Source organism: Macrobrachium rosenbergii, chromosome 6, assembly GCF_040412425.1.
Source record: "Macrobrachium rosenbergii isolate ZJJX-2024 chromosome 6, ASM4041242v1, whole genome shotgun sequence".
NCBI lineage: Eukaryota > Metazoa > Arthropoda > Malacostraca > Decapoda > Palaemonidae > Macrobrachium > Macrobrachium rosenbergii.
In genome coordinates this window covers 33006963-33034115 of record NC_089746.1, presented here as the reverse complement: position 1 = coordinate 33034115, position 27153 = coordinate 33006963, and the positions used below count along the sequence as shown (strand labels likewise).

The 27153-nt window shown below is 35.7% G+C and overlaps 1 protein-coding gene and 1 long non-coding RNA gene across 2 annotated transcripts in view; one reads left to right on the top strand and one right to left on the bottom strand.

The window, feature by feature from the left end:
- The window catches only part of LOC136839437 (uncharacterized), a 153150-nt gene that overhangs the window by 91294 nt on the left and 34703 nt on the right, over positions 1-27153 (top strand). The window lies entirely within an intron of this gene.
- Positions 1-27153, bottom strand: part of LOC136839438 (uncharacterized) — a 181830-nt gene that overhangs the window by 126253 nt on the left and 28424 nt on the right. Inside the window, exon 2 of the long non-coding RNA XR_010853339.1 lies at positions 2593-2790. This is a non-coding gene — a long non-coding RNA (uncharacterized lncRNA). The remainder of the gene's footprint in view (positions 1-2592; positions 2791-27153) is intronic.

Genomic DNA, 27153 nt, shown 5'->3' with positions numbered 1-27153 from the left:
AATTCACCTCACCAACTGCAACCTTCTTTCCCATTTGTATTTAACATCCACATTACATTAGAGAGAAGAAAAATGGATTTAACAGTCCCTTTATACATCCCAGCGTTGGTTTCCATAAGGAGGCTTTTTAATTGCTATGTCTTATGCATTCAGCCAGATATATGTATGTATATATACATGTGTGTGTATATATGACTGTCTGCTGTATTATATCTTAAACCATGTGGATAATGAGTAAATGATCTTTAAATAATTCTCCGTTTGAAGATCATTCATTCCCTTCTTCTCTGAGTAGAAGACAGACTCAGTTATGATTATCATTAATAATAATCACGATATTCGGAACAGGAAGTTAAAAACATGCAGTAGAATTTTGATTTGCGTTGTTCAATGCTAAAGTTTCAGAAATCTGCAATTAGGAATATTCTGAGAGAACCCTGCTCTTATATTAAAAAGTTACTGAAAATATTTCCAGCGCTGAGAAATCATTTCCAAAATACCTTGAAATATTGCTACCTTTCATTGAGATTAGCTTCGAAAACCAATATAAAGCACTTTCAATTTTCTTCTAGAAATGCCTGAAAAAAAATTCTGGAAAATCCATTTGCCATTCCATGGGAATATCCAGTAAAGTAGTGAGAAATAACTTTAACACTCAGTGAGAAATTTCACGAAATTACGGAAAAATCTTCAAACATGTAACGATGATTTCCACAACATATGGTGGAAAATATTCCCAGCATTCCAATTTGTGTTACGAATCGAAGAACACAAAGGTTACAACAGACGCCCAGTTACCGCACCGACCTTTTTTCAGTATTTCCATCGGCTCCACGTTCCGGAAGAGGGCCGGAGAAGGGGCAGAGAATGGGCAGCGAGACACGGCTCTTGATCAGTATCAATAAGGTGGTGAAATCTCCGAAGGCTGATAATCTGGATGCTGCAAAGCGATTTTTCTTAAGAGCGACAAAGAGCTGCAAACCGTGTTAGGGTTTTTGTTGTGGGCACAATTGAGGTGACTGATGTCGTAATATACGTGCTTCATGGGGAAAGTTGGATTGCAGATTGGCACTGACAAAAGGAAAAGTAATAAATATGACTTACAAGTCATGTAAAAAATGTAATCATGGCGTACATCGGCCAACTGAAAGATATAGTTATTGAGCAAAACTTGTGGTACCTCACAAAAGGAGACACGGGAGAGTTTCGTCAAATATTGCAAACGTCCACTGACTTACCCGTACCCCCACCACATAAGATTCGCCAGCGAACGTTTAAAAGAGGAATAAATCGGAAACGCAGTTGTTCGCAAATGAGAAATTCCTCTCCATTTCAGTATCACCACCATCACTCCGAAACTACCCAGGTGTGAGGGAGGGGGTTGGGAAGGATCCATAGGGAATAGAGGTGGAGGTTCAGCCCTTGAGAGGCGAGTACAAGAGTGGCTATCAGTTTTATGGCCTCTAAATACAATAACAACGACAACGGTCTTCCCTTGTTAATCCGTATTGGCTATTTGAATCGGCCTGTCAACGATCGGCAAAGAGATAAGGAACGAATGAAGACAATGGAGAGACGCTCTGCGAAAATGGGAGAAGACGAAGAAAAAATGGAACAAACCCAGAAACAAAAAGATTGCGATGTATTGCACGTTTTCCGTGAGAGAATCAGTTTGGGTGGGTGTGCTATTTCTTTCCTCTCTATCTCCCATTCGCTGTGAGACCGTGCCTGGGTGTCTATCTGCCTCTCTTATCTGATTGAACATTTTTGCACACACGCATGGCTCAAATGTTACTACTACTACTGCTACTACTGCGCTACTGCCCCTGATATTAACTACTGGAGAGCTGATAAGCATGTCCAGCTGTTGTCTGGTCAGTCATCTTTCCTTGCATCATAAAGTTGATCCTGTTTATAGGAGGAATTTCGAGTATAAGGAAAAAGTTGCATTTTCATAACACTCCTAAAAACTAATTTTTTTTATTTATGAAGAAAAGTAAATATGCATTGCGAGAAAAATCATGTATAATAAAGAATCAGAGAATTCAGTGGTGCTTTGTGATGCAAAGATATATCAATAATGCTTTGATGTTCGTATCTCTCTCTCTCTCTCTCTCTCTCTCTCTCTCTCTCTCTCTCTCTCTCTCTCTCTCTCAATATAAACCAAATCGTTCTGGATACAACCTGATACAAGGTCATGCGTGAGTGGGTGACATGACCACTCCGAAGAGGAAAGAGATAGTAAATCTAGACCGACCAGGAGAGTTCCTATACCCAGGAATGACTTACGTCAATATTACACTTTTCTTCTGATCCCTCTAAATGCACATTGAAGGAAACAATATGCTGCATAAAAAAAACTGAGCCTGAAGGCTTGCATCTACAGATAAACAAAAGTGTGGCACTTTCATACCTAAAAAGTAATTTAACTCTTGCACAAATATCTCTCTGGCTCTGTCTCCATCTCGAATGACGTCATTAGTATTCTTGAGAATTATTTTAATCCCAGGAAAAACCGCACAAGTGTTCTGAAGAAGCAGTCAGTCTCACTTCGTTAAAAACAAGAATAAATAAAAACCGAGCTTCCCATACCTGTTGCGACAATGAGGTCACCTTGAAGAACCTCGCCGCTCGTCTCGTTTGTTTTGGGACCGAGCGCGTAAACCTGGTAGTTCCCCTCCACTCACGAAGGGCACAAGTCTTTGAAGAGAAAGAAAACGGCGAGGCGAATTGAACCTTTTGTTCCAGGGGCACTCTGCAACTCAGAAGCAGGATCTCTTATGGCCTAATCTGCAGATAAAAGAAAAAACTATAATAAAAACTTGATGTCATTTGCACTTGATCTTTTATAATCCGATCTATCGTAACAAATGTTTTAAATCCACGAAATAATAAGGAAATTGTATGGAACGATGTCATTTTTGGTTGTGGCGAAGTTATTGGGCGATTAAAGACACTATTATATTATATAAAATATTCAGGGCTGGATTCAACTTCGATTTTATTTTATTTGAACACTCGCTTTAAAGCTGCATAAAATAGTAGTCAATCTACATCATTACTAAATCACTACTCATTTCGTAAGTTTACGAAATGACACAATTAACTGTTGGAACTACATGGCACAACCTTTTTAAAATTTATTTGGCTTCAAGTGTATCAGACTTTCATGCTTTTAATATATCTTCATCTTTTTTTACGAAGGAGTTTTAGAGTAAAACAAAATAAAAAGAACTAACTTATATTTTCTTGATTTTCAGGTAAGGTTCTGTGACCTGGTGGATGCAGCGAATCTGTCAGCAAGGTAAAGCATAGCATCACTTGCAGAAGCAATTTGATATATGAGAGATGTCCATCATCAGTTTGCATTCAGGCACCCGTACGTTAGGAATATATACGTGATCTTTCCATATGTGTTTGGAAATATCTTTACTTTAGGTGTGCGCTATGTTTTCATATTTATTTGGGCATATGTGTCAATATAAGAACATGTACATCAAACATATCGCCTATACTTGCCATTACGAAACATGTTGAATATTTCATGCAGTCAGTTATTTTACTAAGACTATATATATATATATATATATATATATATATATATATATATATATATATATATATATATATATATACGTGTGTTTCCCCTATATGAGCACACGTGTGTTTCTATGGTGACATATATAATATATATATATACATATATATATATATATATATATATATATATATATATATATATATATATATATATATATATACGTGTGTGTGTCTGTCTGTCTTTCCGTCTGTCTGTGGTATATCTGGAGCACTAATAAATAACCAAATAATGGTGTGCACCTCAGAGGAATCAGCGAAAGTCAAGTATAGTTTTCACTGACAATCTCTCAATCGACAAAGCTAGCCAAGCTCTGTTGAACAGCTGAGGAACCATTCGTCGATTTACAGGTGGTATCTCATAGAGTTCTATTGGGTATTCACTAAGGCTAATGCCATCAATCACCAGATGAGTCCCGACTCTCACTGGGCGCAAGTCAGGTCTGCTTCAGCTGAGAAACCGGTTGGGAAAGTGAGGATATCATCATCTATTGTGATTCAGCATGTGTACATATTCATATGGCATAGTTCAAAACAATATCTTTTGCTTGCTGATCTTTCCGCAAAATGGAATGCCCACTTGCGAAAAAAATGAAATTATGGAATTTTATATTTAAATCTAAGCACCTGAACATGCTGATCGAAATAAGAAATATATAAAACCAAAATAACTCATATAAATAAAATAAAAGATCACAGCCCCTTCAAATACAGTGGTTTTCATTCCCTCTTCCATTTTTGTGTGTCAACATCCAGAACCAGGCCAGTAGGGTTCTACGGCCCAATGACAGTAAGTAGGATTAAGGTAGTTGCTCTTCCTGGTCACTTGTGACAAATACTCGAACACTAAAGAGCAGGAAGAAAATATAGATGAAAGACATATCCCTGCGCGCTAATAATATTTCAGAATTAGCCTGATTACAAAATTGATTTTACTAATATCAAACTTTAGGTAACAACATATTTTGTTTGGATTTGAAGAAAAATAGTCTACAAATTCATTATAACAAACTCTTGGCAGAGCTGCAGCGACCTGGAACAAAGACAAGGATTTGAAATGCAAATTGCGTTCGCTTTTAATGTCGACAGATAGCATCGAATGGCTCTGGCAGAGATGAACCACTGCAGAAGGTAAATGGGATTCATTCTTAGATTGATGGACAGATTCTGGGGATCTTGAAGTATAAGCCTCCGTAAGAGAGGAGACTGAAGGAGAGAAAGAGAGAGGAAGAAGAAAATGCGGATTAAGAGGCACAGCAAATGCTACTCAGATGATAAGATGAGAAAACCAAAAATGCAAAGAAAAAAAGATTCTGTAGTGTTCTCTGTAGGGGCAAGCACCAAAAACTGGAGAATTTGGGAAAGAAACTTTTTAAATTCAAAACCACATTTCCAGAAATTCATTTTTCTGTAAAACGTAGCTTATGCCTAACACTGGAATAACTTTCAGGGTTTAAAATCTGTATTTAAACTGCCTTGCTTCTCTTCTCCGCAATTACCACGTTGAAATTCTACGCTTAACATCGATACCCACAAACACATGTTCCTATCACCTGGAAAACTCCTCATATTCCTACCACCTTCTTTTATGTTCCTAAATGGTTCATGTTTGTTTCAGAGTACGGCATGGCTTAATTCCCCGATGGATTCGTAGTTTAAGTTATTTTCACGTAGACTCTTTTCATCTGATAGTTCGCACATCTTGTTCCCAGGCAGCCCTGATTTCGAAAACTTAATTTCTCAACAGTTCTAAAATGCAAAGCAATTAAACTACTCTAACACAATTTTACTCTTACGTAATATTTGGCGTTCTATGTATGCATGGGCTCATATTGACACTTGAGGAACTAAGAAGCAGATACAAGCGCCAGAATAATATGAAAATATATGGACACAATCGTTTTATTTACTTCTGTGAAGTAAGAATTGTGACCTTAAGGATTCATATAATAAACATTGAAAGAAGCAAGAAAGCAGTGCAATGAATTTATAAATAAACATATAAGGAATAACTGTGTACCTCTGATCTCTGTCTCCTGCTGTTTCCTGCTCCCCAGACCTCCTTCTTTGCAGACGACTTGTCTTCCCTCCCAGCCTGAATGGATGACCGTGTTCCAGATATCACATTACATGGTCACCATCGAGTCTCGGTTTCCTCCCGATGCCCCGTATATCCTTTTCGTTTGCGTCTGTCTACTGCAGTATACTCTGCAGCAGTCGAATGGTTCGGTGTGGATGGTGGGCTGGTGGGAGGAGAGGAGGTGGCGAGGCCACAGCTTAAGGCTTTGAAAAAGATCCTTAGAACGCAGTATAATCTGGCAAGATTCATCGAAAGAAATGGTACTTGTAAACTGCTTGTTATATTGAGCTGTCTGTCAACAGTCTATAATTGTCTTTGATAAACAATGAAAGTCGGAATAGATAATAGGTACCATACATTTATACTTCCTCTAAGAAATGAGCGCATGTTCTCACTAGCACTCGCAGACACATACAAAGCACGTGTGGAGGAGACCAGGTGTGTTCACAAAGATACCTGATAGACTCAAAGTAATTTTATGTTAAAACCGAAACCTTAGTCGGAAAAAGTTCCTGAACCGACAGCCCGAAATCTCAGAGTTTAACAACAAATTTGAATATTTCTATACTCAGTGTTATGTGAATTAACATCTTATATCTAATACAGCGACTATATATATATATATATATATATATATATATATATATATATATATATATATATATATATATATATATATATATATATATATATATATATATATATATATATATATATAATATATATACATATTATATATATATATATATATATATATATATATATATATATATATATATATATATATATATATATATAAAGAGGCGGTGAGAGCCAGACAGACGGAGAGGGATCGAAACCTGTTTTATATGCTTAACGTAAGAGCCGATAGTGCTCACTATTTGAAGATTCATTGAAATTCCCTAGATTTATCAGACTGGGGACACCAGTGATCAATATTGTGAGCAAACTCTGTTTGTAGTAAATAAATAAAAAGAAAAGTAGCTCGTTTCAGCAACCACAGTTATCAGCCACCTCTTAACCTCGTCTCATTGACAACTTCTCCAGGGTACTGTCACTTGTGCTGACCTCGGACATCCGATCCACAAACTGTGGTGACACACCTCGGCTTTGCAACATAACATTGGAAACATATGATCTCACACTTCTCCGCCTTTTGTATAGCATATTCATTTTCCTGTTCTAGAGAGAGAGAGAGAGAGAGAGAGAGAGAGAGAGAGAGAGAGAGAGAGAGAGAGAGAAATCGACCTCGTAACAGCACTTAAAAAATTTATCTCATATTTCTTTGTCTTGTACATAAATAATTTCGTTTGTTGATAAAGATGTCAATTTTCTAGCAGAATAACCCACGCTCTTCTTGAATCGTATTTTATATGTGATATCAGGAAAGATGAGGAAATTTCTCTATCATTCTCGTACCCACAGAGGGAGGTTCTCAGTTTCACCGATCTGAGCTACTACAACCAAAGTTTGTTTAAAATCAATCAATTCCTATTGAAACTGATTAGCTACTAGAGATTCCACAAAAATGAAAATTAATTATGTTATAACAGAAAATTAAATGGCTTCTCCTTTCGTTACAAGGTAGGGTCTGAATGCTCAGAATACCTATATTTTAGGTTCTTTTTCATTATCACACAAAACATGGAGTGCTGGAGACAATATTCGGTAGTTTTTTCTAAATAGATTTCAGAGCGGGCCCACAGTTTCTTTCATCGACCAGTTCAAATGTTAGTCATAGGAAAATTAATTGATACAATTCGAAGATTGTCACTGTATTAGATATAGGAATTTATGTGAAAGTATGCAGATCTTATATCCATACAGGAAACATTTCCCATGAGGAGGATCTATTATTATTGTTATCATTTAGAACAATGATGACGATAGGTATAATAATAACAAATTGAAATACTTTCCCGCTGAAGGCAGAGTTATCTATATTTAGGTTAGGTTTTAATTTTTCTGTATAAAAGGTCTCTAACAGTCTTGGCTCAGTTTCAAACCGAGCTTTACATAGAGCCCAGTTTGAAACTGAGCTAAGGCTGTCAGAAACCTTTTATATGGAAAAATTAAAACCTAACGTAAATATAGATTACTCTGCCTTCAGCGGGAAAGTATTTTAATTTAGATCCGTTTTTATCATTATCTGTGTATTAATAATAATAATAATAATAATAATAATAATAATAATAATAATAATAATAATAACAATAATATCATCACCAGAGTCAATACTTTTCTTGTGGAAGCAAACAGTACTAAAATGCTCATCCCACAGATATCGACAGAGAATCAGTAACCAGAGACTGACAGGATACATCTTCTTCAGCATCCAGTACCTACCAACATGTTCGATGTTCGAGATGAAAGTAAAAGGTTACTTTGCGGCGACATCTCTTCCGAGAGTCTGTCCTTGATATGCGCGATGCGATACTTTGTAATTATCAATTCTTAGTATTAGAAGCTTTTCTGTCTCTTCAGCCATGTAAAGATCCCACTAAACATCATCTAATAAGAAGGAATGACACACTTGTGTTATCTCGGGGTTTTAGGCCTTGTAATTCACTACCTGATCGTTTTGCAGTAAGCAATAAAAACCGAAAGGCCCTGAACGTGGTATAGCGTTTCTTAGGATGGTTATCATACGACAGAGGGAGAAATGATCTTAGGGAAGCGTTTTAAACATGAACAAGTTGGCTTTATCGTCTTTTCTTCTTTGTGTTTAAGTGGATAGCTCTGTACAGTGGAAATTGAGATTCACGAGTAATTTAACACTAATATTCTTGGAGATTCAATTTTTGCACATTTATGATATATTACTTTATACGGATTTACTGAAATACTTTTATCGACTATAATATGTACTATAGAAAACGCAGTCTTACATTACTAGTTGTAACGCTTTCTTTACACCAGATATTTCTTCCTAAATCTAGAATTAAACCAAGAAAGTTTCCAGATCAATATTGTATTAGTAATTAATCTTTTGTATTTCCTATGCAACTAATCAATTAATACATTTTTTCATTTAAGAATACTAATTACTGATTTCTGAAATTATGTATATATATATATATATATATATATATATATATATATATATATATATATATATATGTGTGTGTGTGTGTGTGTGTGTAATCGTCGATGTTATAGATATTTAGCATCTCGATAAGTGGTCAAAGAGCTGGAAGAATTTCTCTTGCCGACGTGAGTGCGAAGTTCAGCACAAGAAGTAGATATTCTTTCTTTCATTTCCTGTTCGTATTGCTAAGTTATCCCAGTGGAAATCATATCTAATTGTATAAGGCAGTCGAGATATTATATACATTGTGCATATGCAAAGCCAGAATATTTTGATTACCAGAGCCCTGGATTCTACTAGACTTATAAAGTTCAGACCTGTCTGTCTGCTTGTTTTTAAAGCGCGAATCATCAGAGCAATGATATCTAAGCTGCTATGCCAAAAAAGTGTGTTTGCTGTTTGTGGAATGTTGAGCATTTCCTTTGTCTTCAGTTTCGTTCAGTTTGAATAATGATCTGCGGAGCCTTGAGACAACCATAAACAATGACAGTTTTTGCACTCTTTTTGACATGGTGCGGGACGTTCCCGAAAGCTGAGGCCATTCATTGGAGGAATAAGCCTTCTCTGGACCATCGCCCCGTTACACTGTGGGATGTTGAAGTGCGTTAAGAATGATTCTCCACCAATATTCCACCCGGCAGAAGGTGGAGTTGTGTTTAACCTTTAGCCTCTTAAAGTCTTTTACTTCAAGGTTAATGTTTCCTTTGTGATGGGAGTAAGATACGGGGCTAGACAACCATGTTTCGAGAATTGGTTATTCCGCCGTTAGCGTCGTTCTAAATCATGATAACACGCAAAAAGTGTGATCTCGGAAAAACAGTCCGTGTACGTATTAGTTCTCTGATCGCCGACTATTTGATTGCAGTGAAGTCCCTCTTTTACTTCTTAAAATAGAAACGATTTCCATTTGTATTAATTATTAATAACATATTTGGAAAATATTGAAGTCTCGCTGCACTTCCAATAGAACCTACTCTTATTTTAATCGGCAGTAATTAACATAATTAATCGCTGTTTAGTTTCAGAAAGTTCAGGTAATCGAGGGCCCGTTCTAGTAATGGATCTTGGCTTAATGTTCACGCTTATCATTTTGTTTCTTAACACAAAGGCTTATTCCATTCTCGAAGCTAAGATGACGTGTGATCTGCAATCGAAGCGACGTTTTAAAATTGCACTCTTAACAAACCGGTCGTGAGCAACATGGGTTTGGAGTGTGAACATGATATGGAATATGCCAAAATAGTAGTGTGCAAAAGGAAAAGGTGAAAAACGAATAAGTTTGCTGTGCAGTAAGAATATATATTGTATTAAACAACAGTGCTCGTAAAAATCATAGAACGTAAAACTAAAGAAGGGAGCACGGAGTTATTTGTGAAGCGAGAGAAATCACAACAACTTGAAGGTTTTTAATGAAAGTTAATTGTTAGGGCTTGAATCAGGTATAAAATCCGAAGTGAGCTTTTGACACACGAAAGAAAATATTAACCATTAACCGCTGGCCAAAAAAAAAAAAAAGCTGAAGAGGATGACGCATTTTTTGTTCGTTTGCTTATTCACTGGTTGATAGATCCAAAGGAAACGTTTGACTGAAGGAAGAAGAAGAAGAATCCAGGAGAAGAATGTAAAGGAAGGGAAGTGAAGCAAGGATGATGACTAAAAGGTTACTGCCCAGTTAACTGAGAACTCAAAATGATAGAGGCGGTGGACGTGAAGGACAGAAAAAGGACATCTGCGGTGACAAAGAAAACGCTTTTACAATATCTATCTGTTAGTCACCCAGTAGAATGAGAAGTGCAAGGTGAGGCTGTCGAATTATCATTTCGCCACTGAAAGCGGGTGCCTTAAACGAGGGGGTGAATGGAGGCTTAGACTGATAAGTGGTGTTGAGACGAGGAGTGTTTCTGGCTGGGGTGTTGGCTAGTGGTTACACAAGGTGTCCCCTGGTTGGAAGTTGTCGCTTGGGGCTTTTGTTCAACCCCCAGCTCTTATTCTCTTCAGAGATAATTCTATTCATGATTACCAAAAGAGTGGTTCCCAATGGATGGCCGGAGAATATTGTGGTTGTAAAGGCCGAAAAGGAGAGAGAGAGAGAGAGAGAGAGAGAGAGAGAGAGAGAGAGAGAGAGAGAGAGAGAGAGTATGCCACCAAAATGAAAGTAGAGTAGTCGCAACATCTTTTCTCTCTCTCTCTCTCTCTCTCTCTCTCTCTCTCTCTCTATATATATATATATATATATATATATATATATATATATATATATATATATATATATATATATATATATATATATATATATATATATATATATATATATATATATATATATATATATATATATATATATATGAGTTTTGTAGCACTTGACTTTTTTTATATTCTAAAATATTAAGCCATAAATATCGTTTAATAGCCAGTTCACTATACCTCGAGAATAACTTAGACCCAAGGAGAATTTTAATTCCCCTTGGTGCTAAGTCATTCCCAGAGGTATAGCGAACTAGATATTAAACGATATTTGTTCCTTAATATTTGAGAGTATAATATATATATATATATATATATATATATATATATATATATATATATATATATATATATATATATATATATATATATATATATATATATATATATATATATCATTTGTAAATCATTTGTAGATTTTCATCTTGATGCTTCTCTCTCTCTCTCTCTCTCTCTCTCTCTCTCTCTCTCTCTCTCTCTCTCTCTCTCTCTCTCTCGTATAGAAATGGAAGAGCTCCTACCGTTTCAGACAGGTACAAAAAGAAAGCCTACAAGAACCGACAGCACATTATGAGTATTCATCAGCAGAGTAGGTCCGATCAGGCCTTTTTTTATAACAGCTACCATATCAGATGACGGGTATGTGTTGAAGGGTTCTCTTTTTTTTTTATACTTTTGTACAATTTCTCTGTTTTTACAAGGAAGATAAACTATCACATTTTTTGTCAGGCTTATTTGAAAGTTAAATATGCTCTTAACATTCCTCGGCGTCTTTTATCATACCGATTTACGGTAAAAGTTACAAAAAAAAAACAGGAATCATGATAAATCAGACATGTTAACATTCAAATGACAATTCCCGCAATGAATGCATGGTAACTTTTTCATTCAAGAATGCTTTGTCATCACCTGATATTTGAGGCATGTGTGACTTGTATTTCAGTAATATTACTGTGATATGAATCAGGTGACGGAACTAACGACCCTTAATATAAAGATTCCCAAATTTCTCATGACTAAAAGTAAATATTAATATGATCGCTTTCATTGTGCTTTGTCAAAGGTTTTGGCTTCTTTCTAATTCTACAATAATAATTAAGTTTCTTTTCATTCTCGTTCTACGAATCAAACATTAAAAACTTCTTTCACCTAAATGTATCTTGTCAGAACCAATGACAATTTACGTAACGTTCCACCATTTTTTTAAAGTGTAAATTTCATTCGTTCTCTTACATTATTTGTTAATAATCGGTCCTTGCCAGAACGCAAAGGTCTATTAATGCAAGATCTAATCAAGCTTTGCCTTTTTAACAAAGCCCAACCCGGTGCTCCCCCTCTGTCTGTTCTCTTGAACGTCATGAATTTGTTAACTCACATGACGGAGTAAATTATAAATTTCATTATTACCACCATTGAAAATCTGTTTAAATAATCCTCAAGAATGTTGTATAATAACGTCTCAGTTCAATAACCAATTACTTTTTAACGCTGGAAGCGATAACAATTTTTGGGCGAGAAATGAGTCGGTAGTCTACAAGAATGACTCGTTTATTATTTCGCCTGAGCCGCGGAGCCCTCCCTGTTCCTTGATGCGGAAAGAAAGGCAATTCATCACAGAAAGCGGATTGAAATTCTCTCTCTCTCTCTCTCTCTCTCTCTCTCTCTCTCTCTCTCTCTCCTCCTCCTCCTCCTCCTCCTCCTCCTCTTCTGCTTCTTCTTCTTCTTCAGAGGATGTATGAGAATCTTTCGGGCATCAATTCTTTGAAGGGACTACTTTATGCATTGATGTTTCAATAGCAGGAACCAAGGAAGAAAAATGAGTTGAGCTTAACCTGGAAGGATATTATAGACCTGGCTATTGAAGGATGGAATACAAAATCAGTGACAGGGTTCCAAATCTTAATTTCATAGGAAAGAAATTCATGGAACCATGTTACTAAAATATTAGTTATCTCCACAGAATCAATATATATTTTGGTAACCAGGTTGTGAATGTTGAGACTATATATATATATATATATATATATATATATATATATATATATATATATATATATATATCTTCTTCTTTTTTTCTTTTAACGTGCTTTTATTCCCATTTTTGTATATAAGCATATGCCTTCTTTTGAAGGACTTTTTGATTTGGCTTTGGGGTAGACCTGTGGTCTCGATATATATGACATCGCTTAGACCCCGGTACGTATGTTTCATGTTTCATACCAGACCCAACGCCCTTTCTTCCCAGCAGCGAGATATTATTGCGCGTGTATGGCGAGCGTTCGAGACGTGTGAGATGTTTGTTATGTTTTAAGAAGGTGTTGTAGTGGCTTTGTTTTGTGTGTGTATTTAGTCTGTAACATCCATTTGCTTTTTACCAAACCTAACCGTTGATTACTATATAATTGGGATGTCTACACGATAGAAATTGACCAATCTCTGACAATCAGCCGTTTTCGCATTGAACCCGCGAATAGACCTCGAATTACAAGTCTGAATAGCTGTCATTAATAGTCGCCAAAAATAATGGATTAGTGATATATATATATATATATATATATATATATATATATATATATATATATATATATATATATATATAAATATATATATGTGTATGTATGCATATGTATGTGTGTATGTATACATATGTAAAGACCAGTGTGCGTGTGTGTGCGCGTTCAATGTGTCAATCTTTTTCTTGGAATGTATCGCCACCACCAAACCTAACTCTCGCTTACTGCATTTGCGCTGAACGTTGACTAGTCTCAGTATATTCAGTTTTCGTACTAGAATAATGAATATGTATTTACAAACTGAATATGTCATTAATATTCGCCAAAAATAAAGGATTAGTATATATATATATATATATATATATATATATATATATATATATATATATATATATATATATATATATATATATATATATGTGATGACCGTGGAAGGTGAAATTAAAAGGCCATATAGGTCTTTATTTCTCACCTGTCGTTATCTACGCATATATTTATCACTGTGCATTTTGCATATCCACTGCATATATATATATATAGTCAATATATATTAATATATATATATATAAATCAAATAATAGTTTATACGACTTTCTGTCACGCCTTTCTTGAGCACTATGTTTCTTTTATATTTGTTCAGAGTTATTATTATGCTAGATCTATCATTTTTCGTCATTTTAAACATGAATAAACATAATTTACTGAAATGCGTTCAGGAAACCAAAATAACAAAAATGAAATATCAAAATTAATTTTCTATATTTTGTCTTAAGAAATTATTCGCTAAAAGATAAAGTAATGGCGATGTGTATTCTTTTAGCTCTATGCAAAGCTACGTAAGCTTATTACTACTTATGCCAATCACTGCACAGCAAAGCATATTTCTGTTATTCTTGGTGAAATTACTATATATAAATATTAATATACAGTATATATTTATATATATATATATATATATATATATATATATATATATATATATATATATATATATATATATATATATTGTAATAAATTTATTATATCGGTAATTGTTTTCGTTTTTAACATGTGGTCAACACAAAGGATCATTTCCACTTTTATCTAATTATATTGTCTACATTCATCAACATTCAGAAGCACTGCACTTAAATAGGTAATGTACAAAATGCAACTCACATATTACAATAAGATGCAAGTCGGACATAATATTGTCATAATGTTTCACGGCACAGGTACAATGTTATGATACTGGTAAACGCGTAGCTCGTATATATGTATATATGTATATATATTATATATGTATGTATGTATGTATATATATACATACATACATACATATATATATATATATATATATATATATATATATATATATATATATATATATATATATATATATATATATATATATATATATATATAAGCAGGTATGTCAATAACAAAAAACTGACTAAATAACTCACCTTCATTTATATGCATTACAAATTTAGTTCTTGTCCCCTGCAATATACCCTTCATTTGCACTAATACATTGCTGCAGCCTTCTTTTTCACTGCTCGAAGGCATGGATTATATCAATTTCTGTCAGCTGTTTCAAAACATCCGCCGTTTCTTCTTTACAGCATCAGCTGACCCAAAACGTGTCCCTTTAAACACTAATTTAACTCGCTGAATCTTTTGTGCCACTCAGACATACGCACACGAGACAGGTTGGTTTTTTGTACAGTTCTACTAAAACTTTCAAATTGACACGTTGTTCAAGTTTTAGGCCCACTACAGAAAACACAACCAAACTAAATGGCGACTCGCGATCAACTGAACGTCATAGTGTTGTTGCTGGTCATGCAGGTTCAGACAGGTTTACTAGGTGGAATACAGATGAATCAATGTTTATGATAAATATGAAATTAATTGGATGTAATAAAATGAATCGTGAAATTCTGAGAAGATGCAATAATTACAATGAAAATCAACTTCAAAGTTTTTCACATTATTATTAACAGATATATATACTAGGTTTTTAGGTTTTTCGTAAGATACTCATTTCAAAATCCATTGATAACTGTATTGGGAACACTAGGCATCAATAACAAATGAGTTACTTGTTACTGTTATTCTCAGTTTACCACAGCAATAATTCCATAGCTATTCCAATTGGCCTCAGTGTAAGTGGGTACTAAGTCTCTAACAGGATGTAAAAGATCACGATGTGCTATTGTGGGTGGAAATGGTAGTCAACATTTCTAATCCAACATCAATAGGAATTTGTTTTGTGGACATAAATCCTCAAAACTGAAAGGCAAAACTTAGGATCATCCGATCTGTCATCACAGTTCGATGTACGGTTTGTGGATCCGTTATCTTAAACGTTGAAAAGACTGGACATTTAAATCTAATTAAAGGATTTAGGGACGTAGTTATAGAACCCCTTAAGTACCCTGTTGAATGCACGGTATTTCTTGATCTGCCTAACCTGCCTTTTAAAGTTAAACATTTGAATGCCAGATGTTTGGAAATGTTCATTCGAGCAGTAGCATGAGATTCCAGACCCTCTTTCAACATCGGATTGTTTCTTGCCTGGAAAAATTAGGCGAAAACTTTTGCAAAAAGAAGCAGTTGGTCTCCTGAGACACAAGTATAGAACATTAAGTACGAACACAACATTTTAAAAGATTGTCCCCATCTCTCTCTCTCTCTCTCTCTCTCTCTCTCTCTCTCTCTCTCTCTCTCTCTCTCTCTCTCACGAAAGAAAAATATCAACTTGTCCAGTAACACGTACACTTTCTTCCTCTCTCTTTGTAAAAAAAAAAATAGTCTCAGATATCAAATATCTCTCTCTCTCTCTCTCTCTCTCTCTCTCTCTCTCTCTCTCTCTCTCTCTCTCTCTCCCACAACAAAATATTTCACTTAAATGGTACTCCACTCCGTTCAGCATGTTTTCTTTTCCCTTCTTTGTTGGTTATCTTGACAACGCCAGAGAGAAAAGCAACAATAGTGGTCACAGATTCCCTCTTTGTTTAACCTTGCGAGTCGTGTTATTGTGTCCAGTACAAGGCAATGTGTACACTCAACAGTCAAAATTCTTGACACTATACGCGAAGGATCATAGCTTTGTTAAACATAAACAGTTTTCTTTGCGCGTTATTATAATCTGGAATAAATATCGGATCTTTACTGTTAGTCACATTCCTAACTCTACAATAAAACTATTTTTCATATTTTTATGAACATTATCCATAATGCAATTAAATGAAATTTGTCTTTTTATATACATTTCCTCGTGACAAACGTGCATCCTGAAATTCAAGATCCCGCGCTGATGCAAGATCAACAACGATCGCTATGGATCACTGTCACCAGCCTCATGCTAACTGATTTTCTGATCACGTAAAATGTGAGCTTCCTTTGAGACTTGCATGCGTCTTTTTTGGACAAACAATGTTGCTTTACATTTACTCAAAGATGCAAATTAGATAGCAAGCCGGCTTTGTTGTATGCAAATTAGACAGAAAAAGCAAAAATTCTGTGTTGCTGCATATGCACAAGAAAGTGAAACAACACAAGGCAAGTCTGTAAAGTTGTACAAAAATGAATTATGAAAACAATAAAAACTGAGTCACTTGCTTTTTAAATCAGCATTTTTATATGAAAAAAAAAGGCACAGTCAAAATGTACTGTATAAATGTCACATGTGAATTAGAAATATCACAAGCAAGTTCACTGTGACGTGAATAAACCGAGAAACAAAACTAGTCTCTACAAAGTTTCTTGTTTAATATTTATAAAATATTACTGAGCGTTAGAGTTCTGGTATGTTACTTTTTGTTTAGTTCTCCTTTGACATTTGAATTTTCTGGGCTTCAAAATCAACACCGTTCCTTGGTCTGGATGAAGGCTCAAAAATTTCATCTGCGAAAAGAATCACTATGTATAAGGAACCTTTATTCTTTTTAATACAGTTACACATCGCGAGAATCAATATTCTTCCCTCATTTTCTTCTGCCAAAAACAGATTTGTTTTATTTGAATTCTTAAAAAAAACATATCAACTATGGGTTTTAATATACATTTAATAAAACATCATTTTTAGTTTCTGCATAATCTCACTAGACCGTAAATATCAAAACACTAGAGAAATATCTTTTTGTTTAATAAACAAAAAAGAAAGGAGGATTAGAAGCCCTAATTATAATTTACTATATCATCTACTAATTTCATCTCTCTCTCTCTCTCTCTCTCTCTCTCTCTCTCTCTCTCTCTCTCTCTCTCTCTCTCTCTCTCTACTTTGTAAATCAGAATTTTTTTGCATCCAAATAAGCAACCACAAGGACATTTACTTAAGCTAAATATTAAAAACCAGAGATGCAGTATTATCATCCAAATCGTATTTGCACTATTTGCAAATTTTATTCGTAGACAAAACGTTGATGCTCCTCACTTCATGATATAAAAAAAGAACAAGGCAAGAAAAATGTACCTAAAGAATAAACAATAAAAAAAAAACTGCAAGATAATCCCCCCTCGAGTAAGGAGTATTGTTCTGTGGTAATAAAGTGAGAAACTGTGTTGGGTGAGAGTGTTGTGCGACCTTCCCTCCTGCCCGACGTTGCACCATACTTATTACACTCCTTCAACTTATTCCCCCAATTTCTCAACCCCCACCCCTCTCCCTCTACCCCCTCTTGTCTCATTTCTGCCTCATGCCTCTCCCTGCCCCATCTCCCCCATACCCCCACCCCTTCCAGCACTGTTTTTATTCACTCTCGACTTCTCCTACACCCCCAACTCAAAATCCAAAACATCCTATGGATACCATTTTTAGTTTTATTGCTAATTTGAAACTCTCTCTCTCTCTCTCTCTCTCTCTCTCTCTCTCTCTCTCTCTCTCTCTCTCTCTTCTTCTTCTTCTTCTTCTTCTTCTTTTCTTCTTTTACAGTTTGTCATCATTCTTCTTTAATCGTCTCATTCCCTACCTTGATGCTGTTTGTCACTTTTTACGTTTGAGAAGTAAAACCCATCAGTGAGAAATGTAAAGAATAATAATTGGGGAGATGATTCAATATCAAGGAAAATCTCTAAAAAAATATTTCTTTATTTTCAGAGAGTTTCATGTGTCTTGTTTATTTTCAAAATAAAACTGGAAAACACGCGGACCATCATAAAAAGTCAGCTTTATACTGATCAAAACACTAGTGATTTTTTTCCGCAATATACTTCCCTCAGATGAAATTTTGAAGAATGAAATAAAATTGTCAAAAATAATCAAAATAATTTAAGTTTAGTTGTGATTTAATCATAGGAATTTCCAGTACTAATATGGGCAATGAGAGAGAGAGAGAGAGAGAGAGAGAGAGAGAGAGAGAGAGAGAGAGAGAGAGAGAGAGAGAGATAATAATGATGTCACACCTGAATATAGGAGTGTATCATCTTTATACATGCGTGAGAGTGTCTGCTTGAAGTGGAATAGGTTTTTTATGAGCAAATGCAGCTGCTAGCAGTGAGATCTTATTTTGCGTATGTATACACGTATGAATATGTATCAAGGAACTCTGGGTATTTTGTGAGCTGGTGTTGACTCTCTTGGCTAAAAGCTTTCTTTTAAACCTGACCAAATATTCGCAGGGAAAGTAATTGCGGAATTTATATTGAGATTTTTAGTTAAAAAAATCAATGCTTCATCCATCTATCTGTCTGTTCATCAGTCAATCTCTCGTACGGTTTACTTAGCAAAAAGTAGTATAAAATACGTAATAGCAATACTGTCGACCCTATCAAAAGATTTAACTCATTTCGGAATAAAATGAGACGTTCGTCAGAACGCTATTTCAAAAAATCCTGTTTTTAATACATCACGTTTCAGATGAAAGTGTTATGTAAGGTAAAGAGTACATGGATAGGCTATTATGAAAGATCGTTATGAATTCCAGTGTTAATTAGGCAAGAAACGTAATATTCACCGCACGATTAAATTTCCTAAAGCATACTAGAATAACCGTTAATTAACTTAGCTTCTTCCTTGATCTCTTTCCCTGTCTTTACGAAAGACTGAACAGACTTGACCAACTTTTTTTCGTTTTTCATTTATTCCTTATTTATCATGACACTCCATCCATCTTGAGTGTTTCCTGTATCTACTCATCTCTAATCCACATTCCCATTTATCTTTCGAATCTCTTGTTATTCCTTCGGCGTTCTCTCATACTGTCTTTTTCAACCCTCCCCCTTTCCTCACACACACACACACACACACACACACACACACACACACACACACCATTCCCTTGTTTCGTTAGAGCGATGCAGATGGCGCCACCGTCGCGTGTGGGAACCTTAGGAGGGCGCGAGGTCAATCCGTATTGCGAGGTCGGCGTTGGCTACGTCGGGTCAGAGGTCACGATGGTGAGTTCTCAAGCCATGAATAAAATGGTATGAAGTGCCTGGGCTGTCTCGTATTCGCTGGTGGTGTTTGCTGTTCGCCTCTTAAAAAGGCTTTCTCTCGCCAGTGCCCTAAATGAATATTTAGCTTTCGGGTTGCTGCGGTTCTTGGAATTTTCATTCGAACGAATTACTCTCACTCGCTCACTGTGCTGGCTTCTCGGGCCTCACTGTAACTCATTGCCACTTACTGAAGACTCCTACGTTATTTTGAAGATTCTAAGCATATTCACAAAATACCTTCGCTCATACTTTGCCGGTCCTAAGCTCTTATGACCACCCACTTCATATTGCTCAGGTCTGAAGTCAGTTCTTTATTTGTAATTAGTATTAAGAAGTTTCAAACAACACAGCAGCTAACGCTTACAAAAAAACGTTCGTTTTTAGCATTATCGAAGCAAATCGTGACTCTTCCTTTACAATCCCTAATCAAATAAGGCTCATAATTCTGTCAAACTTTCACTCGTCGCATTTCGTCAAACTTGTCTCCTTCCCCTCTGTTTCATTTCTACTTTACGTTAGTCCTCCTCCCTCTCCCTTCGCCCCCTCTTTCTCCTTAATATCATGTCATTCACTTGGGGAATGAATGCCCCGAAATAACCCTCCATCCTCGGATATCATTCAATTAACTTAGCGGATGGATGACACAATCTTCATTAACGAGTTACCACTCAGAAGTTCACGACGGTGGTTCTTTCCTCTAGCTAGAGAGAGAGAGAGAGAGAGAGAGAGAGAGAGAGAGAGAGAGAGAGAAAGAGAGAGAATATCTATGGAATATCTTAGAAATGGTTTCGTCCCGGTGGGGCGCGGGTTACCATGTCACGAAGTCCTCTACTTTACAATTACCTATAATAATAAAATCCGAGTGGATCTTGTTTGTCTTCCCCCGGGTGACAGTAGGAGAGACATGACACAGCCACCTAGCCCCTGCAAACCATTTTGTCCGCCCCGGATGGGGACGGGGTAGGAAAGGGAACGGGAGGGTAGGGGAACGGGAGGGTGCGGGAAATATCCACCCTCCTCCTGCAAACCTGTTTGTCCGCTCCGGCAGCAGCGCCGGGTTCCAGCGCGCGTAGGGCGCGCCAACAAGCTCGTGATGAAATATGTTTTTATGGAACACTGTTCTCCGCCCCCCTCTCTCTCTCTCTCTCTCTCTCTCTCTCTCTCTCTCTCTCTCTCTCTCTCTCTCTCTCTGTGTGTGTGTGTGGCTAGCCACAACATTCGACAACACCGCAGTAAATAATTCGCTGCCTAGGTCAATGTTTAAAAAGAACGTGCCCTCGTTCTTAATGGCATATTGGAATTTTACGGAACGTTCCCATATCATTCCCTCAGCATTTTGTTCTGGGATCGAACCCAAGTTATTCAGTTGTGAAAGGAACGTACTACCGCTTGAGCTACGGGACGAGAGAGAGAGAGAGAGTTAAAACAAAAGAGGAGCCGAATATGGTATAATCGTTCATTATACTGTTATCATATCTTCCTTTCTTTCTTCTGAAAAGTCCTGTGCTGCATAATATAACATTTCCATTGACTTTTACGCTTGTGTTCTTCTTGGATACTTCCTTTTACGTTGCCGGTAATGAAGACTTTTCAAGAATTAAATAATGAGGAGTTTCTCTAAGTACAAACCCGCCCCCACCCCCGTTTCTTGTGCTGTATCTGGATGCGAGATTCCATTTCAGTTTTTGTAATGAGTTTTTTTATATTCTTTATTTCGTTATCCTTGATGACCTTGGCAATTATAACAGAATGCTTACTAAAAGAAGAGCGGGTTTCCTCTTTACTATTTTGGTACCGAGATGTCCATGACATTTCCATTTCAGGGTCTTTAACAAAAATGAATAACAAACAAAGTTAGGATAGAACGTTCCTCTCTACTTTCTGCATGGGACCAACTTCCCATATCCCTGGAAAAGAGCGGAACTTTAACAGTCGTCCTTTCAATCTCCATAACAAATTCGTTCTCCAAAGGGATTCAGGAAATAAAGGGGCGGTGTGGGGGAAAGGGAAGGTTTCTTCAAGTTGTTGTGAATGGTAAACAGGGCCGATGAAGCCGGTAGACCCTCAAGTTCTTATTATGTGTGAGAGGCAACCATAACGCCTTTTCTAATAGCAGTATTTATTTCAATCGAACGTGAAGTTTCCTTCCAATATGACAACGAACTGTTGCTTCAAATAAAATCTGTTCAATTAGATGGCCAGGTTAGTGAACTCCAAAGAAACGCAGAGAACAAAGATTTTGGTCCTCATTTTGCAAATACGTCAAATTCGTTGGCATGGGAGGCTGCCCGAGTTGTTGTGATGGCTTTGAAGACTGAGATTAGAAGCCTCTCTGCTTTTACGGCTCACCAAGAGGCTTTAGGTTCAGAGGTGAAGGCCGTGTTGGTGGGAGCCAAAATGGAGGTTACTGGAGTACAGGGAACCATGTCGTTGTCGGTTTTGGAAGAAGATGGAGAATAACAATAGTATAAAACAAGAGTGACAGTAACAAAACCGCCCCCTCCCTTCCCGTAGTGGGGGATAGTTCCGTCAGTGTACGTCAAGCGGTGCACTGTAGTCATTACTTAAGGTTCTTTGCACCGTGCCTTCGGCCCCTAGCTGCAACCACTTTCGTTCCCTTTACTGTACCTTCTTTCGTATTCTCTTTCTTCCATCTTACTTTGCACCCTCTCCTAACAATTGATACACAGTGCAACTGCAAGGTTTTCCTCCTGTTACACCTTTCAAACCTTTTACTGTCGATTTCCGTTTCAGCGCTGAATGACCTCATAGGTCCCAGTGCTTGGCCTCTGGCCTAAATTCTATATTCAATTCAATTCAACAAAAACCCTTGAAGTACAATGAAAGGAAGAGCTACACTAAAGTTAGCCAAATGAAGGCGATAAAGAAATTGGCTCTATATCATGACAAACACTAATAAAAAAAATAAGATACAGGCTAGCAACAACAAATTTCACACAACGGACGATGAAAATAACATCTACAGCAACAAGAATAAAATATATTATAATAAAAACATCAACATTTTTAGTCTAAGGTGAGCTCATTTAAAAAATCTCTTCAGTGAAAATGACAGTAATAAAAACAGCAAGAAGAATAAAGACATAGCAAGAACTACCACAAAAATACCAAAAGGTAGAACAATAGATGCTGGAAAAGGCTGATTAGAAAAGTAAATGACAAAAGAAAAACCCTATATAACAATAGCGAGAACAATAACGGTAGGAATATGTTAACGAGAGGTTTCAAGTGTACATTTGAAAGCAAAAATCATATGCTTTAATTACAAAAAAGCATGAAACAAAGCCACCAACATAGAAGAAAATTGTAAAGGTGAAAGTGGTGAGAGAATAAGAGATGACCTGCAAACATCCAGACTGTAAAAATAACACCAAAAAAAATTGACTAAGGTGTGAATAAATAAATGAAAAATCGACAGACAATGATAATTATACGAACACAATGATATTATAAAAGGAAATAAAGAGAAGAGAAAGAGAACTCATAAAAATGATCAATATTTCATTGTCAACAATGACGCACCAAGAGGAATGGAGCGTGAAAGTAAAAGTAGTATGAGATATTCATCGAAGATCGTAAAAAAAAAAAAAAAATGTGTGAAATCTGGGAATGAGTGTGCCCTATGTTGAAGACTGCCATCTGGAAAATATCATCAGGCTCTGTACCTGGAATATAATTTTTCTTTCAGTAACAAATGGCAGAATAATTAAAACTAATAAGCACTACCGTCTGCGGATGAATATTTTGGGTACCTGCCTTTGTTCGTTATGGGGCTCTCTTCTTATTCTTGTTATACAGGTTTCATTGATAAGTTTTTATACTGATGGCAACATTTTACTTTCCAGTACATTGGAACCAACACGTATATTTCGCTCTAAATTTGCTTATGCACATATATACATTTAAATATAAACACACTTTATATATATATATATATATATATATATATATATATATATATATATATATATATATATATTATTGCAGGTTTTGCTTACGGTACTAACATACCAATTACATTAATACACTTATCGTGATGGCAAAACTGTCAAAGCTCAAATTTACCAGTATATTTACATTCATTGCGAATAAGGATTTATGTAAGTAAGTATGTATGTATGTGTATATATATATATAATATATATATATATATATATATATATATATATATATATATATATATATATATATACACATACATACATACATAAATCCTTATTCATAATGAATGTAAATATATCCGTAAATTTGAGATTTGACAATTTTGCTATTACAAGTGTATTAATGTGATTGGTATGTTAGTAACGTAAGCAAAACCTGCATGTTCTTACCTGGCAGGTCCCCCAACCCCCAAAACTTATCCACTACGCAAAACCTCAAACCCCTCTTATCGAACCTCCACAAACCTCAGCTTATTCAACGACAACAAAGGCTTATTGTTCGGAACGTTAATTGAACCTTTGTTTTGAGGTATTTTAAGTCTTGTATTCTTCAGTTCTTCTTCTTTTTTCTTTTGAGCCATAGAACCGAAGGTCAAGGCTGATCGTGATAACGCTGCGTGTAATTTATTTCAAATATGCCTCGACTGAGTCGAAAAACAGATCGAAGGTTAAGTGCCTGTTTCCTTCGACATTTCTCGCAGATTGTGGCTTTTGCCGCAGCGGATTATCATACGTCCGCATAAATTGACGTCAGTGCAGAGAGGAACTCAATATCTTTTCATACCATCACTGTCTGGGGTTAAATTTTAAAAATGGACATTTTCTAACCTTGTCCTGACATTTATTAGATAAGAGTTCTTGTTAGTCAGTGCTGTAAACATAGCTTTTTTCAAACTATTTCGAAAGCTTTACTTTTCTCATATGACGCGACAATAGAGCGGTAATTCATATAACATTTTCTTGGATAAACTTGATTATAATACTACGTTTTGAATTAATAAAAAAAAAAAAATCAACCTTCTATTTTTGAATACAATATTTCTAACTCCAAGATGAATTTGTGATGTGTGACGCAATAGATTCAACCGCTATTGTCAAAACGATGAAGAATTTCACGGCATAACGACCGCACCGCCAATTAGAATTTCGTCGATCGCCTCTTGAACGTGATAGAACTGGATTCAAACGATGAATAATGAAAGTTGGAATTTAATTTACAGGTGTCATGTATCTGATTTCTTTGCGTGGTGGTGGAGTTGCGCCACTTGGTGATATAAGCGACTGTTGAATTTTAATCCTTATTTAGCATGCTGATACAGAGTTGAAGTCAGATAACCTTACAAATAGGCGGATGGATGAGTTGTGGTATCGTGAACTATTAGTGCCACTGTTACCCCTCTACATGCGAGTTCGAAACCTGGCAAAGTGGGACAATTTTTTTTTCTGTCTTTTCCAAATTTCGGATGCAAAGTGTAAAACTCAAAAAAAAATTAGGAAATCGGGGAGTTGAGCATCCATTGCATGTGGCTCGGACATTTGCATAGGACTTGTGAACTTCATCATTTGATTTCATTATTTCTCTCTCTCTCTCTCTCTCTCTCTCTCTCTCTCTCTCTCTCACAAAACATATGCAAATATTTGCACATGCATGATCACATTACTACAGCCCATTTCCTTACATGCTAAATACGCGCGCACGCAGTGCGCCCACAAACACTCCACAAACACTCACATACACACACACACACACACACACACACACCCACTCTATATATATATATATATATGTATATATATATGTATATATATATATATATATATATATATGTGTGTGTGTGTGTGTGTGTGTGTGTGGGTGTGAGTGAGTGTCGTGTGTGTGAATGTGTGTTTGTGTATAAAACCGCAATGCTACCTGAAATATACAAGATGAGTGCTTATGTGGTAGTGCTATCTTACAAAATTCCTGGAAGCACTTTGCTGAGAAAGGTGTATCAACAGCATTGTCGTGAGAACAGAAGGGAGGAGATCATCAGAAATCCGGTTTCCGAAGGACCAAGGCGTCGTAGGATGTGATGGCCTTCGGGTCTCATCCTCCTCCCGATCCGCAAGAGCGCAGATCCTGATCTTCCGGAGACACGTTGCTTGTTAAATTATAAGCTTTCAAAAGTTGTAAGGGTGGCGGTGAGTTAGGAAGAACATTTTCCTTTGCCTGGTTTTTTTTTATTTTATTTTATCATTTTTTTCTTTATTGAATTATTTATTTGTTTATTGATCTCTTACATTTTGACAGTTTTCTTCGCTTAAATCCCATTCATACGAATGTACACTTTGGCTCCATAATTTCTCTTGGGACATGATGAGGCAATATATATATATATATATATATATATATATATATATATATATATATATATATATTATATATATATATATATATATATATATATATATATATATATATATATATATATATATATATATATATATATATATATATACTATATTATATATATATATATATATATATATATATATATATATATATATATATATATATATATATAATATTATTTATATATTTATACTGGGATATAGTAAATAATACAGTTAGATATATTACCCCACCACACTTACACTAATCTTATTTACACACTGGGAATAGTTGGATTCGAAAAAAGTACATAAAACACACGCATGCGCTCGCAGTGTGTGTGAAGAAAAAAAGTCACACAAAAAGTTTATCACTGCAAGATCATCCGAAACGGAATGCAACACGAGCAGAAATGATGAAGCGGAAGGCGCCCCAATCTCCTCATTCTCCTCCTCCCCCTCCTCCTCCGTGACGCCGCAAGCATGCAAAACCGTCCTGCATAAATTTCTTAGATTTGATCTGATAAGGGAAGTTGAAAGAATCCGGCTTAATGATATAAAGAGGAAAGCCTGAACGAGATTAGTTTCATAGTTTCATAGTTTTATTTATATCCACGAGGGTTTTCAGCTGAAGATTTAAAGAAAGAGAGATAAACAGAATTTTTTATAGAAGTATTATATGAAACTGACTGTGTCCCTCATTTTTCAACTGAAATTCTCACAGAATTACAAGATTATTCCATCGAAATATCTTTCAAACTGAATAATTGCCTGTTATTTTTTGCTTTAGATTAAATGTTAAACAGGGTTACAGTTGAAGCATCGTAATAACAGAAAGGTAATATTATTACAAATCAACTTTCCATTCAGTTTGTCAGT